General features: G+C 44.9%; 1 protein-coding gene and 1 pseudogene across 8 annotated transcripts in view; one reads left to right on the top strand and one right to left on the bottom strand.

Annotated features, from left to right (window-relative positions):
- RBM10 (RNA binding motif protein 10) overlaps positions 1–15,613 on the bottom strand; it is a 41,431-nt gene that overhangs the window by 17,991 nt on the left and 7,827 nt on the right. The gene's annotated exons all lie outside the window — the stretch shown is intronic.
- LOC107970929 (inositol-tetrakisphosphate 1-kinase-like) lies at positions 11,044–12,145 on the top strand (annotated as a pseudogene).

Below are 15,613 nucleotides of genomic sequence, written 5' to 3'. Positions count from 1 at the left end.
AATACCAAAATGCTCACCAAGGTCTCATGCGGCTTGCAGGATCCCCGGGGGTGAGGCTCCTCCTCCCTGTCTTGCACCACGTCCCCTGCCCCTGCTTCACTGTCACCTTGCCGACACTAGCAGCTCTTTCATTAAAATTTCTCCTACCGCAATAACTGTAAAATAATGATCTCAAAGCTGATTTCATCTGCATTTCTTTTCTTTTCTTTTTTTTTTGAGAATGGATCTGGCACTGTTGCCCAGGCTGGAGGGCAGTGGCATTATCAGGGCTCACTGCAGCCTCAACCTCCCAAGCTCAAGCCATCCTCCCACCTCAGCCTCCTGAGTAGTTGGGACCACAGGCACGCACTACCATGCCCAGCTCATTTTTGTATTTTTTGTAGAGACGGGGTTTCACCACATTGCCAGGCTGGTCTCAAATTCCTGGGCTTAAGTGATCCACCCACCTCAGCCTTCCAAAGTGCTGGGATTACAGGCGTCCACCACTGTGCATGGCCTAATCTGTGTTTCTTTGGTGAGTTAAAAAATTACTAGAATATGGGCTCCAGGAAATGAGGGGACCCTTAGCTCACTGCCATATTCCCTAGCACTCAGTAGGCGCTCAACAATTATTTTGAACAAATAATGACTAAAAAAGCATTCTAAGAGCAACCAATATATGTTTATTTAAAATAGAAAAAACTAGATGCCACAGAAGAATGCTACTATACTAACAGGATTCCAATTCTGGTCGGGAACAACATTAGAATGTCCGTTATCAACAGCATTCTTAACATTATTCTAAAGACACTAGCTAAAGCAATTAAACAGGGAAGGAAGAAAAGAGGTTAAAAGCTGGAAAGAAGGTAAAATTACCACTATTTGTAAATGATATGAGAGTATACCTGCAAAGCCTAAGAGAATCAACTGAAAAACTTGTTATAAATAATAAATCAGTAAGGATGCTGGGTACAAATTAATGTAACCACTGTTTAGAAAATAGAAAGGTCCCAAGTACAATTCATCAAAAAGGTTAAATACCTAGACATGTGCAAGATATTATGACTATACTTCACATATATACCAGGATATATTTGAAATAGATCAAAGATTTAAACATAAGAAATGAAACCATAGGCCAGGTGTGGGTGGCACCCTGGGAGGCCGAGGTGGGCAGATCACTTGAGGTCAGGAATTCGAGACCAGCCTGGCCAACATGGTGAAACCCCATCTCTACCAAAAATACAAAAATTAGCTGGGTGTGGTGGCATACGCCTGTAATCCCAGCTACTTGGGAGGCTGAGGCAGGAGAATCGCTTGAACCCGGGAGGCGGAGGCTGCGGTGAGCCACTGCCAGTCTGGGTGACAGAGTAAGACTCTGTCTTAAAAAAGAAATGAAATCATAAAAGAAAACATAGAATAACTGAATAATTTCTTTATAATCTTGAAATGGGGAAACCTATAATCCAAATCCAGAAGCCACAGAAAAGATTACTAAATTCAACTACATAAAAATAAAATACTTTTGCTTGGAGAAAAAAACAGAAAAATAAAAAACATCATTAACCAAGTCAAAAGACAATAAACTAGGAAAAAATATGGGGAAAGGAAGTAAACAGAATTCACAGATAAAAATATCAATGATGTGTATCTGAAAAGATGCTCTATCTCACTCATAATGAAAGATGAAAATTTTGCCGGGCATGGTGGCTCACACCTGTAATCCCAGCACTTTGGGAGGGTGAGGTAGGCGGATCACGAGGTCCAGAGATAGAGACCATCCTGGCTAACATGGTGAAACCCCGTCTCTACTAAAAATAAAAAAAATCAGCTGGGTGTGGTGACACGCACCTGTAGTCCCAGCTACTCGGGAGGGCGAGACAGGAGAATCGCTTGAACCCAGAAGGCGGAGGTTGCAATGAGCCGAGATCGCACCACTGCACTCCAGCTTGGGCGACAGAGCGAGACTCAGTCAAAAAAAAAAAAAACAAGAAAATTTTGCTAGGTGAGATGGCTCATCCTGTAATCCCAGCACTTTGCGGGGTGAAAGTGGGAGGATCGCTTGAGGCCAAGACCAGCCTGGACAACATAGCAAGATCCCGTCTTTACAAAACCACCATCACCACCACAACATATTAGTTGGGCATGGTGGTGTACATCTATAGTCCCAGCTACTCAGGAGGCTGAGGCAAAAGGACTGCTTGAGCCTAGGAGTTCTAGGTTACAGTGAGCTATGATTGTACCACTGCACTCCAGCCTGAGTGACAGAGCGAGACTCCATCTCAAGAAAAAAAAAAAAGAGAGAGAGAAAGATGAGAATTAAAACTACATTGGATAGACTGTTTCAAAACAAATTTTATTTTACTTGAGACAAGGTCTCAGTCTGTTGCCCAGGCTGAGTGCAGTGGTGCAATCATAGCTTACTGTAGCCTCCACCTCCTGGGCTTAAGCAATCTTCCCATCTCAGCCCCAACCAGCTGGGACTACAGGAATGCACCACCACATCCAGCTAATTTTCAAATTTTTTGTAGATACAGGACCTCACTATGTTGCCCAGCCTGATCCTGAACTTTTGGACTAAAGTGAGCCTGTTGCCTCAGCCTCCCAAAGTGCTGAGATTACAGACGGGAGCCACTGCACATGGCCTAAAATAAACTTAAAATTTTAATTTTTGTATATTTTTTCTAGATCACTTTGTATTGTGGTAAAATATACATTTACCATTTAACCATCCTTTTTTTTAAATTTTGAGATGGAGTCTCGCTCTGTCATCCAGGCTGGAGTGCAGTGGTGCAATCTTGGCTCGCTGCAACCTCTGCCTCCCAGGTTCAAGCGATTCTTTTTTTTTTTTGAGACGGAGTCTCGCTCTGTCACCCAGGCTGGAGTGCAGTGGCACAATCTCGGCTCACTGCAGCCTCCGCCTCCTGGGTTCAAGCGATTCTCCTGCCTCAGTCTCCCGAGTAGTTAGGACTATAGATGCACGCAGCCACGCCTGGATAATTTTTGTATTTTTAGTAGAGACGGGGTTTCACTATGCTGGCCAGGCTGGTCTCGAACTCCTGACCTCGTGATCTGCCCACCTTGGTCTCCCAAAATGCTGGGATTACAGGCGTGAGCCACTGGGCCGGGCCTCAAGCAATTCTTGTGCCTCAACCTCCCAAGTAGCTGGGACTACAGGTGTGTGCCACCATGCCTGGCTAATTTTTGTATTTTTAGTAGAGATGGAGTTTCACCATGTTGGCCAGGCCAGTCTCGAACTTCTGACTTCAGGTGATCCGCCTGCCTCGGCCTCCCAAAGTGCTGGGATTACAGGTGTGAGCCACCGCACCCAGCCTCTTTTTTTTTTTTTTTCTTTTGAGACAAGTTTCACTCTTGTTGCCCAGGCTGGAGTCCAATGGCGCAATCTTGGCTCACTGTAACCTCTGCCTCCCGGGTTCAAGTGATTCTCCTGCCTCAGCCTCCCGAGTAGCTGGGATTACAGACATGCACCACCACTCCCGGCTAATTTTGTACTTTTAGTAGAGATAGGGTTTCTCCAAGTTGGTCAGGCTGCTCTCGAACTCCCTACCTCAGGTGATCCGCCCGTCTCGGCCTCCCAAAGTGCTGGGATTACAGGTATGAGCCACCGCGCCCAGCCAACCATTCTTAATTACCTAATTCAGTGGCATTAAGTATACTAACAATGTTATGCAACCATCACCTTTTCCAGGAATTTTTCATCATCCCAAACAAAACCTTTGTACCCATTAAACAATTCTCACCCCACCCCACAGCCTCTATTCTACTTTCTGTCTCAATGAATTTGCCTATTCTAGGTACTTCATAGTAGTGGAATCATATATTTGTCCCTATGTGTCTAGCTTATTTCACCTGGCATGTTTTCAAGGTTCATCCACAAGGCAGTATGTTAGAATTTCCTTCCTTTTTATGGTGGAATAATACTCTTCTATTGTAGTATGCATATTTTGTTCATTCATCTGTTCGTGCACACTTGGGTTGTTTCCACCCCTTGGTTATTTTGAACATTGTGAATAACGCTGCTATGAATATTGGTGTCCAAGTATCTGTTTGAATTATTGCTTTCAATTCTTTTGGGTATATATCTAGGAGTGGAATTGCTGGATCACATGGTAATCCTGTGTTTAACTTTTTCTGGAACCGCCAAACTGTTTTCCACAGCAGCTGTACCATTTTACATTCCTACCAGTGTTGCACAAGGGTTCCAATTTCCCCGCATCCTCACCAACACTTGTTATTTTGCATCTTTTCATGTGCTTACTGGCCACTTGTATATCTTTCTTGGAGAAATGTCTATTCAAGTCCTTTTGCCAATTTTTTTTTTTTTTTTTTGAGATGGAGTACAACTCTGTCACCCAGGCTGGAGGGCAGTGGCATGATCTCAGCTCACTGCAACCTCTGCCTCCCAGGTTCAGCCTCCCGAGTAGCAGTGATTACAGGCGCCTGCCACCACACCTGGCTGATGTTTTGTATTTTTAGTAGAGACAGGGGTTTCACCATGTTAAGTCAAGCTGGTCATGAATCCTTTGCCCATTTTTAAATTGGATAATTTTGTTGTTGTAAGAGTTCATATATTCTGGATGTTAATCCCTTACCAGATATATTATTTACAAATATGTTTTCCCATTGTGGGTTGTCTTTTCACTTTCTTGATAGTGTCTTTGGAAGTATAAAAGTTTCTAATCGGCCAGGCACAGTGACTCATGCCTGTAATCCCAGCACTTTGGGAGGCCAAGGCGGGCAGATCACAAGGTCAGGAGATCGAGACCATCCTGGCTAACACGGTGAAACCCCGTCTCTACTAAAAAATACAAAAAATTAGCCGGGCGTGGTGGCGGGCGCCTGCAGTCCCAGCTACTCAGGAGGCTGAGGCAGGAGAATGGCGTGAATCCGGGAGGTGGAGCTTGCAGTGAGCAGAGATCGCGCCACTGCACTCCAGCCTGGGCGACAGAGCGAGACTCCGTCTCAAAAAAAAAAAAAAAAAAAAAATTAGCCAGGCGTGGTGGCAGGCGCCTGTAGTCCCAGCTACTTGGGAGGCTGAGGCAGGACAATGGCGTGAACCTGGGAGGCGGAGCTTGCAGTGAGCCGAGATCGCGCCACTGCACTCCAGCCTGGGCAGCAGAGTGAGACTACGTCTCAAAAAAAAAAGTTTCTAATCTTTTGTTGTTGTTACCAGCAGTCTCTGAACCAGAATAGGTTCAGAGAGACTTCCAAAAGTTTCTAATCGTAGCCAGGCGTGGTGGGCTCACACGTGTAATTCCAGCACTTTGGGAGGCCAAGACGGGCGGATCACATGAACCCAAGAGTTTGAGACCAGCCTGGGCAACATACCGAAAACTCATCGCTATAAAACCAACAAAAATAAACAAAAGTTTCTAATTTTGATGAAGTCAAACTTCTTATTTTGAAATAATTTTACATTTACAGAAAAGTTCAAAGAATCCCTGTATACCCTTCACCCAGCTTCCCCTAATATTAACAAAACTAAGGCACATTTGTCAAAACTAAGGAATTAACTAAACTACAGATTATATTAGGATTCCACCAATTTTCTCGCTAATATCCTTTTTCTGATCCAAGATTTAATCCTAAATATTACATTACATGTAGTTGTCATGTTCCCTCAGTCTCCTCTGGCCTGTGAAGGTTTATCAGTCTGTCCTTGTTTGTTTTTAATGACCTTAACAGTTTTGAAGAGCACTGGCCACGTATTTTGTAGAATGCCCTTTAACTGGTTTTGTTTGATGTGTTCTCATGATTAGACCTAAGATTATGGATTTTTTTTTTTTTTTGGAGAAGCATACAACAGAAGTGAGATAGTGAAATGCCCTTCTGATCATATCACAGAAGAGTACATGATAACAACATGACTTATCTCTGGTGATGTTAACCATGATCACCTAGTTAAGGTGCTGTCTGCCAGGTTTCTTCCCTGTAAAATTTCTCTATTTCTCTCTCCATACTCTATTTTTTTTTTTTTTTTTGAGATGGAGTCTCGCTCTGTTGCCAGGCTGGAGTGCGGTGGCGCCATCTCAGCTCATTGCAACCTCCACCCGGGTTCAAGCAATTCTCCTGCCTTAGCCTCCCAAGTAGCTGGGATTACAGGCACCTGCCACCACCCCCAGCTAATTTTTGCATTTTTAGTAGAGACGGGGTTTCATCATGTTGGCCAGGCTGGTCTCGATCTCCTGACCTCACGATCCGCCCCCCTCGCCCTCCCAAAGTGCTGGGATTACAGGCGTGAGCCACCACACCCGGCCTCCATACTCTATTCTTTAGAGGTGAGTCTCTAAGACCAGCCCACAGTCAAAAGGAGGGTAATTAAGCTCTACCTCCTAGAGGAGGGAGTATCTACATTACTTGGAGTTATATTAAAATTATTATTTATGATAACTATTAAATAATATAGTATTGTACTATACAATAATCACTAGTAAGGAAGATTTGATAGAACATTTTTAATCTAACAGATTTACAACAGTCCAATGTTTGAAAACAAACAGCAAGACTGTATGGAAAACAGGTACTTTCTATTGCTGGTAGGAGTTAAAAATGGAATAATCCTTATGGAGGAGAATTTGGCAATAGCTGACAAAACTAAAAATCTATATACCCTTTGACCCACAGTTCTACTTCTGGGAATTTAAAGTATACACATACTTGCACATGTACAAAAAAGTTACTGTAGCATTGTTTTAAAAAACAAAGGATAGGCTGGGCGCAGTGGCTCATGCCTGTAATCCCAGCACTGTGGGAGGCCAAGGCAGGAGGATCACGAGATCAGGAGATGGAGACCAGCCTGGCCAACATGGTGAAACCCCGTCTCTACTAAAAATACAAAAATTAGCTGGGTGTGGTAACGCGTGCCTGTAATCCCAGCTACTCAGGAGGCTGAGGCAGGAGAATCTCATGAACCCAGGGAGCGAAGATTGCAGTGAGCCGAGATTGCGCCACTGCACTACAGCCTGGCAACAGAGTGAGACTCCGTCTCAAAACAAACAAACAAAAACAAAAAACAAAGGATAAGCCAGGAGCAGTGGCTCATGCCCCTAATCCCAGCACTTTGGGAGGATGAGGTGGACAGATCGCTCGAGCCCGGGAGTTCAAGACCAGCCTGGGTGACATGGCAAAACCTCATCTCTACAAAGAAATACAAAAAGTAGTTAGGCGTGGTGGTGCGTGTTTGTATCCCCAGCTACTTGGGAGGCTGAGGCAGGAGAATCACTTGAGGCCAGGAGGTCAAGGATGCAGTGAGCCATGATCGCGCCACTGCACCTGGGCGACAAAGCCAGACCCTCTCTCTCTCTCTCTCACTAAAAAAAAAAAAAAAAAAAAAACTAATGAGTTGAGAGGAACTCTAGCAAATATTAAAACATTATAAAGGTAAATTAATTAAAACATGAATAGACAGATCAGTGAAATAGAATAGAATCTACAGCATACAAAAACACACTTGGAAATTCAGTATAAGCCAAAGGTTATATTTCAAACTAACAAGGGGAAAACAAATTAGTCAATAAATAATAGTTACAATAACTATCTGGCCTAGGAATCAGCAAACTATAGCCAGTGGACCAAATCCAGTCTCCTTAAATAAAGTTTTAGTGGAGGCCAGATGTAGTGGCTCACATCTGTAATCCCAACACTTTGGAAGGCCAAGGCAGGAGTAACCCTTGAGTTCCAGACCCAGCCTGGGTAACACAGTAGTCAGACCTCGTCTCTACTGGAAAAAGAAAAAAAGAAAGAAAGAAATTAGCTGTGTGTGAGGCTGAGGTGGGAGGATCCCTTGAGCCAGGGAGACAGAGGCTGCAGTGAGCTCTGATCGCGCCACTGCACTCCAGCCAGCCAGGGCAACACAGCAAGACCTTGTTTCAAAGAAAAAATTAATTAAATAAAGTTTTACTGGAACACAGCTATATTCATTCATTCATAAATTGTCCGTGACTGCTTTCAGTTTAGTTGCAACAGAGACAGTCCTGCAATGCAATGCCAAAAATATTTACTATCTGATCCTTCACAGAAAAGTGTTGCCCACTAAGAAAACAAAGTTTACCTCACTTCTTACGCCAAATAAATTATGGATGGGTGAAAACTTAAATTCCCAAATAGAAACCATAAAAATATTAAAGAAATCTCTCTCTCCAAAAAAAAATCTCGAAACTGCTTTCTCCCATGACCAAACTAGTTTGCATTCCCACCAACAGTATATAAGCATTCTTTTCTTTGCAGCCTCACTTTACTTTTTAATAATTGCCATCTGACTGGCATGAGACGGTGTCTCCTTGTGGTTTTGATTTGCATTTCTCTGATGATTAGTGATGATGAGCATTTTTTCATTTGTTGGCCACTTGTATGTTATCTTTTGAGAAGTATCTGTTCATGTCCTTTGCCCATTTTTTAATTGGAAATTTTGCTTTTTGCTTATTGATTTAATTTCCTTGTAGATTCTGGAAATTAGACCTTTGTCAGATGTGTAGCTTATGAACATTTTCTCCTATTCTGTAGGCTGTCCATTTACTCTGTTGGTAGTTTCTTTTGCTGTGCAGAAGCTGTTTAATTAGGTCCAAATTGTCAATTTTTGGTTTTGTTGCAATTGCTTTTGGGGACTTAGCCATAAATTCTTTGCCAAACCCTGTATCGAGGAGGGCATTTCCTAGGTTTTCTTCTAGGATTTTTTTTCTTTTTTTTTGAGGCAGAGTTTCACTCTTGTTGCCCAGGCTGGAGTGCAATGGCGCAATCTTGGCTCACTGCAACCTCTACCTCTCAGGTTCAAGTGATTCTCCTGCCTCAGCCTCCCAAGTAGCTGGGATTATAGGCATGCGCCACCATGCCTGGCTAATTCTGTATTTTTAGTAGAGATGGGGTTTCTCCATGTTGGTCAGGCTCGTCTCGAACTCTCGACCTCAGGTGATCCGCCTGCCTCGGCCTCCCAAAGTGCTGGGATTACAGGCATGAGCCACCGCGCCTGGCCTTCTAGGATTTTTATAGTCTGAGGTCTTACATCTTAATTTTTGTATATGGTGAGAGGTAAGGGTCCGGTTTCATTCTTCTGAATATGGCTAGCCACCTATCCCAGCACTTATTGAACAGGGAGTCCTTTCCCCCTTGCTTACTTTTGTTGATTTTGTCAAAGATCAGATGGTTCTGTGTGCGGGTTTATTTCTGTGTTCTCTACTCTGTTCCACTGGTTTATGTGTCTGTTTTTGCACCAGGACCATGCTATTTTGATCACTGTAGCCTTATAGTATAGTTTGAAGTTGGACAATGTGATGCCTCTGGCTTTGTGCTTTTTGCTTAGGATTGCTTTGGCTATTCGACCCAGTAATCCTGCTACTGGGTATATACCCAAAGGAAAATAATTTATTCTATCACATGCACCCATGTTCAAAGTGGCACTTTTTTTTTTTTTTTTGAGACAGAGTTTCGCTCTTGTTGCCCAGGCTGGAGTGCAATGGTGCAATCTCGGCTCACCGCAACCTCCACCTCCTGGTTCAAGAGATTCTCCTGCCTCAGCCTCCCGAGTAGCTGTGATTACAGGCACGTGCCACCACGCCTGGCTAATTTTTTATTTTTAGTAGAGATGGCGTTTCTCCATGTTGGTCAGGCTGGTCTTGAACTCCCGACCTCAGGTGATCTGCCCACCTCGGCCTCTCAAAGTGATGGGATTACTGGCATGGGCCATGGGGCCTGGCCACTGCAGCACTATTCACAATAGCAAGGACATGGAATCAGCCTGAATGCCCATCAATAGTGGACAGGATAAAGAAAAATGTGGTACATATACACCATGGAATACTATGCAGCCATAAAAAAGACAAAATCATGTCCTTCACAGCCATATAGATGGAGCTGGAGGCTGTTATCCTAAGCCACCTGCCACGAAAACAGAAAACCAAGTACTGCATGTTCTCACTTATAAATGGGAGTTAAATGTTGAATGTACATGAATGTAAATATTGGAATATCAGACATTGGGGATCACTAGACCGGGAAGGTGGGAAGGGGGGCATGGGCTGAAGGGGGGCATCTGTCGGGAACTAAGCTTACTGCTTGGGTGATGGGATCAACGGGGCCTCAAGCTTCAGTGTCACGCAATTTACCCATGTAAAAAACCTGTACGGGCCAGGTGCGGTGGCCCATGCCTGTAATCCTAGCACTTTGGGAGGCCGAGGGGGGCAGATCACTGAGGTCAGGAGTTTGAGACCAGCCTGGGCAACATGGTGAAACCTCGTCTCTACTAAAAAATACCAAAATTAGCTGGGCATGGTGGTGCACACCTACAGTCCCAGCTACTGGGCAGGCTGAGGCACGAGAATTGCTTGAACCAGGGAGGCGGAGGTTACAGTGAGCCGATCGCACCACTGTACTCCAGCCTGGGCGACAGAGTGAAACTGCGTATGAAAAAAAGAACAACAACCTGTATGTGGGCCGTGAGCTCCAGCTGGGTGGCCAGGGGTGGGGGGGTTGTGGAGACCGTGACACCAGGCGGCCCTAACCCCGCACCCCGAGCCCTTTCCACACCCCTGCCACCAGGGGGTGCCCGCACGCTCCCAGCGCTCACTGGCCAACAGACTCAGCCTATGGGCGATTTCCTCAGGACCCAGGCTCCTTGCCCGAGGAGGAAGATATAGACCTTTATGAAAGGGAAGAGAGTTGGCTACTGGCTGCATGAGAAGAAAATCAAGAAGCTCAATTTCCAGGCTTTAGCGGAGGTGTGCAGGAAGTGAGGGATAGAAGTGGTGCAGCTGAGGCCGGGCGCGGTGGCTCACGCCTGTAATCCCAGCACTTTGGGAGGCCGAGGCGGGTGGATCACCTGAGGTCGAGAGTTCAAGACCAGCCTTGCCAACATGGTGAAACTCTGTCTCTACTAAAAATACAAAAACTAGCCGTAGTGGCAAGTGCCTGTAATCCTAGCTACTCGGGAGGCTGAGGGAGGAGAATCGCTTGAACCCGGGGGGCAGAGGTTGCAATGAGCCGAGATCACACCACTGCACTTCAGCCTGGGCGACTGAGTGAGACTGATCTCAAAAAAAAAAAAAAAAAATCATGCAGCTGAACCTCAGCCGGCCAATCGAGGAGCAGGGACCCCTGGACATCATCATTCACAAGTTGACTGATGTCATCCTTGAAGCCGACCAGAATGACAGCCAGTCCCTGGAGCTGGTGCACAGGTTTCAGGACTACATCGATGCCCACCCTGAAACCATCGTCCTGGACTCCTTCCCTGCCATCAGAACCCTGCTCGACCGCTCCAAGTCCTGCAAACTCATCTGGAAGATTGAGATCTACATGGAAGGCGGCAGGATCTGCTTGCTGCCCTTCATGGAGGTCACAAGCCTGTGCGGGGATGACACCATGTGGCTGCTGGAGAAGAACGGCCTGGCTTTCCCGTTCATGTGCAAAACTAGAGTGGCTCACGGCACCAACTCTCACGAGATGTCTACTGTATTCAATCAGGAGGGCCTGAATGGCATACAGCCACCCTGTGTGGTCTAGAATTTCATCAACCACAACACCGTTCTGTACAAGGTGTTCGTGGTCAGCAAGTCCTACACCGTGGACCAGAGGCCCTTGCTCAAGAAATTCTCCGCGGACACAATGTGACCATGAATCCATCTTCCTCAATAGCCACAGCGTGTCAAAGCCGGAGTCGTCATTGGTCCTGATGGAGCTGGACAAGATCGAGGGGTCTGGTCTGTTCAAGAGCAGCCGAGCAAAGAGGTCATCTGGGAACTCCCCCGGGCCCTGCGGCAGGCACTGGGAGTATTGCTGTTCGGCACCGACATCATCATCAACAACCAGATGGGGCAGCATGCCGTCATCGACATCAACGCCTTCCCAGCCTACGAGGGTGTGAGCAGGTTCTTCACAGACCTCTGGAACCACATCGCCACCATTTTCCAAGACCAGAGCACAGCCACAGCAGCCATAGGGGATGTGGCCCCACTGAGGCACAGCAAGCTCCTGGCCAAGCCGGCGAGCAGCCTAGCAGGCAAGCAGACATGTAGCACCAGCCACAGCTGCTGCAGCAGCATGATGGGCCAGGATGCACCCTGGAAGGCCAACGCCTATGTGGGTAGTACCTCCAAGCTGCCGCACCCGAGACTCTGCTGCACCACCAGTATGTCGCCCAGCTTCTAGCAGCACAGCGTGGCCTCCCTGGCCAACAAGGCCTCCTCCCAGTACCCATGGAGCCAAGATCCAGAGGGGTGGCATGGGGAATACCCGCTGGGCTAGCAGCTCCCAATGGCGATGCTACTACTAAGAATCCCCAATGATCTGATTCTTCTTTTTCCTAACTTTAACCTGATTTTCTGATGTCATGATCTAAATGAGGGTTGGGGGAAGATGGAAGAGAACATCAAGTGGTCCAGCGTTAGGAAAAAGGGCCATCCCATCCCACATGATTCCTGCTGTGCAGACTTCTTCACTGAGTTAAAAAAAAAAACTGTATGTGTATCCTTTAATCTATAATAAAAGTTGAACTTTTAAAAAAAGAAAACAAATATTAGAAAACATAAGAAAAAAATGTATCACCTTAAGAGTGGGGAAGGCCTTCCTCAGCAAGACAAATCCCAGCAGTCATAAAAGGAAAATGAATAAATCTGGCTTTGTAAAAATTATAAATCTCTATAGAGTGTAAAAAATACGAGAAACTTAGAAGTAAATATGTAATAAAGCAAGTATGGTAAAACGTTAATAGTAGAATCTAGTGGGCTGGGCACGGTGGCTCACGCCTATAATCCGAGCACTTTGGGAGGCCGAGGCAGGCAGATCACCTGAGGTCGGGAGTTTGAGACCAGCCTGAGCAACATGGAGAAACGCCGTCTCTACTAAAAATACAAAATTAGCCAGGTGTGGTGGCGCGTGCCTGTAATCCTAGCTACTCGGGAGGCTGAGGCAGGAGAATCACTTGAACCCAGGAGGCAGAGGTTGCGGTGAGCTGAGATTGTGTCATTGCACTCCAGCCTAGGCAACAAGAGCAAAACTCCATCTCAAAAAAAAAAAAAAGAAAGAAAGAAGAAAAAAAAAAGAATCTAGTGGATGGGTATATATGGTGTTCATTGTAAAATTCTTCTTTTTTTTTTTTTTTTTTTTTTGAGATGGAGTCTCGCTCTGTCGCCCAGGCTGGAGTGCAGTGGCGATCTCGGCTCACTGCAAGCTTCGCCACCCGGGTTCATGACATTCTCCTGCCTCAGCCTCCCAAGTAGCTGGGACTACAGGCGCCCGCCACCACACCCGGCTAATTTTTTTGTATTTTTAGTAGAGATGGGGTTTCACTGTGTTAGCCAGGATGGTCTTGATCTCCTGACCTCGTGATCTGCCCACCTCAGCCTCCCAAAGTGCTGGGATTACAGGCATGAGCCACCGCACCAGGCCCATTGTAAAATTCTTTAAACTTTGCTACATGCTTGAAATTTCACACTAAACTATGGAAAACACCATAAAGATAAGTAACAAATGGGGCAAATATCCATTAAACATGTTTTCAAACATTTTGGTTGACTTCCATTTTTTTAAACAATTATTTGTTCATGCATTCATTCAACAAATATTAACCTAACATTGGCTATACGATAAGTACTGTTCTAGGTAATGGGGATACTGCTGTGAACAAAATGAAGTCCCTGTCCCCACGAACTCAGCTTGGAACCCAAACTCTTTTTTTTTTTTTTTTTTTTTTTTGAGAGGGAGTCTCGCACTGTCCTCCGGGCTGGAGTGCAGTGGCGTGATCTTGGCTCACTGCAACTTCCACCTCCTGGGTTCAAGCGATTGTCCTTCCTCAGCCTCCCGAGTAGCTGGGATTACAGGTGCCTGCCACCACACCCAGCTAATTTTTTGTATTTTTAGTAGAGATGGGGTTTCATCATGTTGGCCAGGCTGGTCTCAAACTCCTGACCTCGTGATTCACCCGCCTCGGCCTCCCAAAGTGCTGGGATTACAGGCGTGAGCCACCACACCTGGCTCCAAATTGTTTCCCTACCGTAAATGCCTAGAGAAGAAATCACTGTCAGTGGTATGAGTAGTTATAAGGTTCTTGATACAATCAATTTGAACTGTAGTCATCAAAATTCAAGAACTGGGCCAGCATGGTGGCTCACACCTGTAATCCCAGCACTTTCGGAGGCTGAAGCGAGTGGATCACCTGAGGTACGGAGTTCGAGACCAGTCTGGCAAACATGGTGAAACCCCGTCTCTACTAAAATACAAAAATTACCCGGGTGTGGTGGCACGCGCCTGTAATCCTTGCTACTCAGGAAGCTGAGGCACAAGAATCCCCTGAGCCTGGAAAGCAGAGGTTGCAGTGAGCCAAGATCGCACCACTGAACTCCAGCCTGGAAGACAGAGTGAGACTATCTCCACAAACAAAAACAAACAAACAAACAAAAAAAAAAAAAAAAAAGGAAAAAAAATCAAGAACTGAACAGATATGAATAAATTTATAAATTTTCAGATGAAATTATCCTGAACTCTCTTGACATCCAATATCCAAACCAAATAAATTCAGGTATTGAACTCTTGCTATCTAAACTCAGGAAGGGAACATATTTGGATAGAAAGGAATATTTTTAATTGGCCACCAGAGCACTCTGAACAAACACCTTCCAAAGGCATACCCCTTTTATAAAGCATTTCTAGGATGCTGGACTGAATCATCATATATGAGGATCTTCACAAAATGAGTATATTTCTAGAAAATATAAAATGCTAAAATTGGCAGAAGAGATGAAATGGTAATCAAAAACAAGCTCCAGATGCTTTTATTTTATTATTTTTTGAGACAGGGTGTCACTCTGTCACTGAGGCTGGAGTGCAGTGGCATGATCATGGCTTACCACAGTCTCAACCTCCCAGACTCAGGTAATCCTCCTGCCTCAGCCTCCTGAGTAGTTAGAACTATAGGCACCTGCCACCACGCCCAGCTAATTTTTGTATTTTTTGTAGAGACAGAGTTTCGCCATGTTGCCCAGGATCGTCTCGAATTCCTGGGTTCAAGTGATCCAACTGCCTCGGCCCACTGCGCCCAGCCTCCAGATGCTTTTAAAGGTGAGTCCTACCAAGTTTTTCAAGGTACAGATAATTCTTATACAAGTTTCTCCAATAAAGAGAGAATAACAAAGGCTGCCCAATTCATGTAATGAGGCTACCTTGATTCCAATGCCAGATAAATACTGAAAATAAAAATATTGGACTACCTCACTGATAAATACAGGTGTAGATATCCTAGATGATACAATGGCTAATAAAATCTAACAAGGTTTTAAAAATATACATAAATCACTTAAATAACATTTCTGCCAAAAACTCATGAGTAAGCATCAGAAAAATCCAAACTGAGAAACATTCTATAAAACAACTAACTTTAAAACATGCTTTCAATATAATCCATAGGTTCAGGAAAAAAAAAAAAATGACAAGGTCATAAAAGACAAAGATAGAATAACTGTTTCAGATTAAAGGAGACAAGGAGCTCAATGCAATATGTGATCTTGGACTGGATCCTGGATTGGGGAAAACCATTATAAAGGACATTATTGAGAAGAGTGATAACATCTGAATATGGGCTTTATATAGAATAAAAGTACTATATAATTGTTTAATTTCCTGATATTGA

This window comes from Pan troglodytes, chromosome X, assembly GCF_028858775.2.
Source record: "Pan troglodytes isolate AG18354 chromosome X, NHGRI_mPanTro3-v2.0_pri, whole genome shotgun sequence".
In the NCBI taxonomy this organism is placed as follows: Eukaryota; Metazoa; Chordata; class Mammalia; order Primates; family Hominidae; genus Pan; species Pan troglodytes.
Note: the sequence above shows the minus strand (reverse complement) of the source record. Positions and strands in the feature narration are given on the sequence as shown.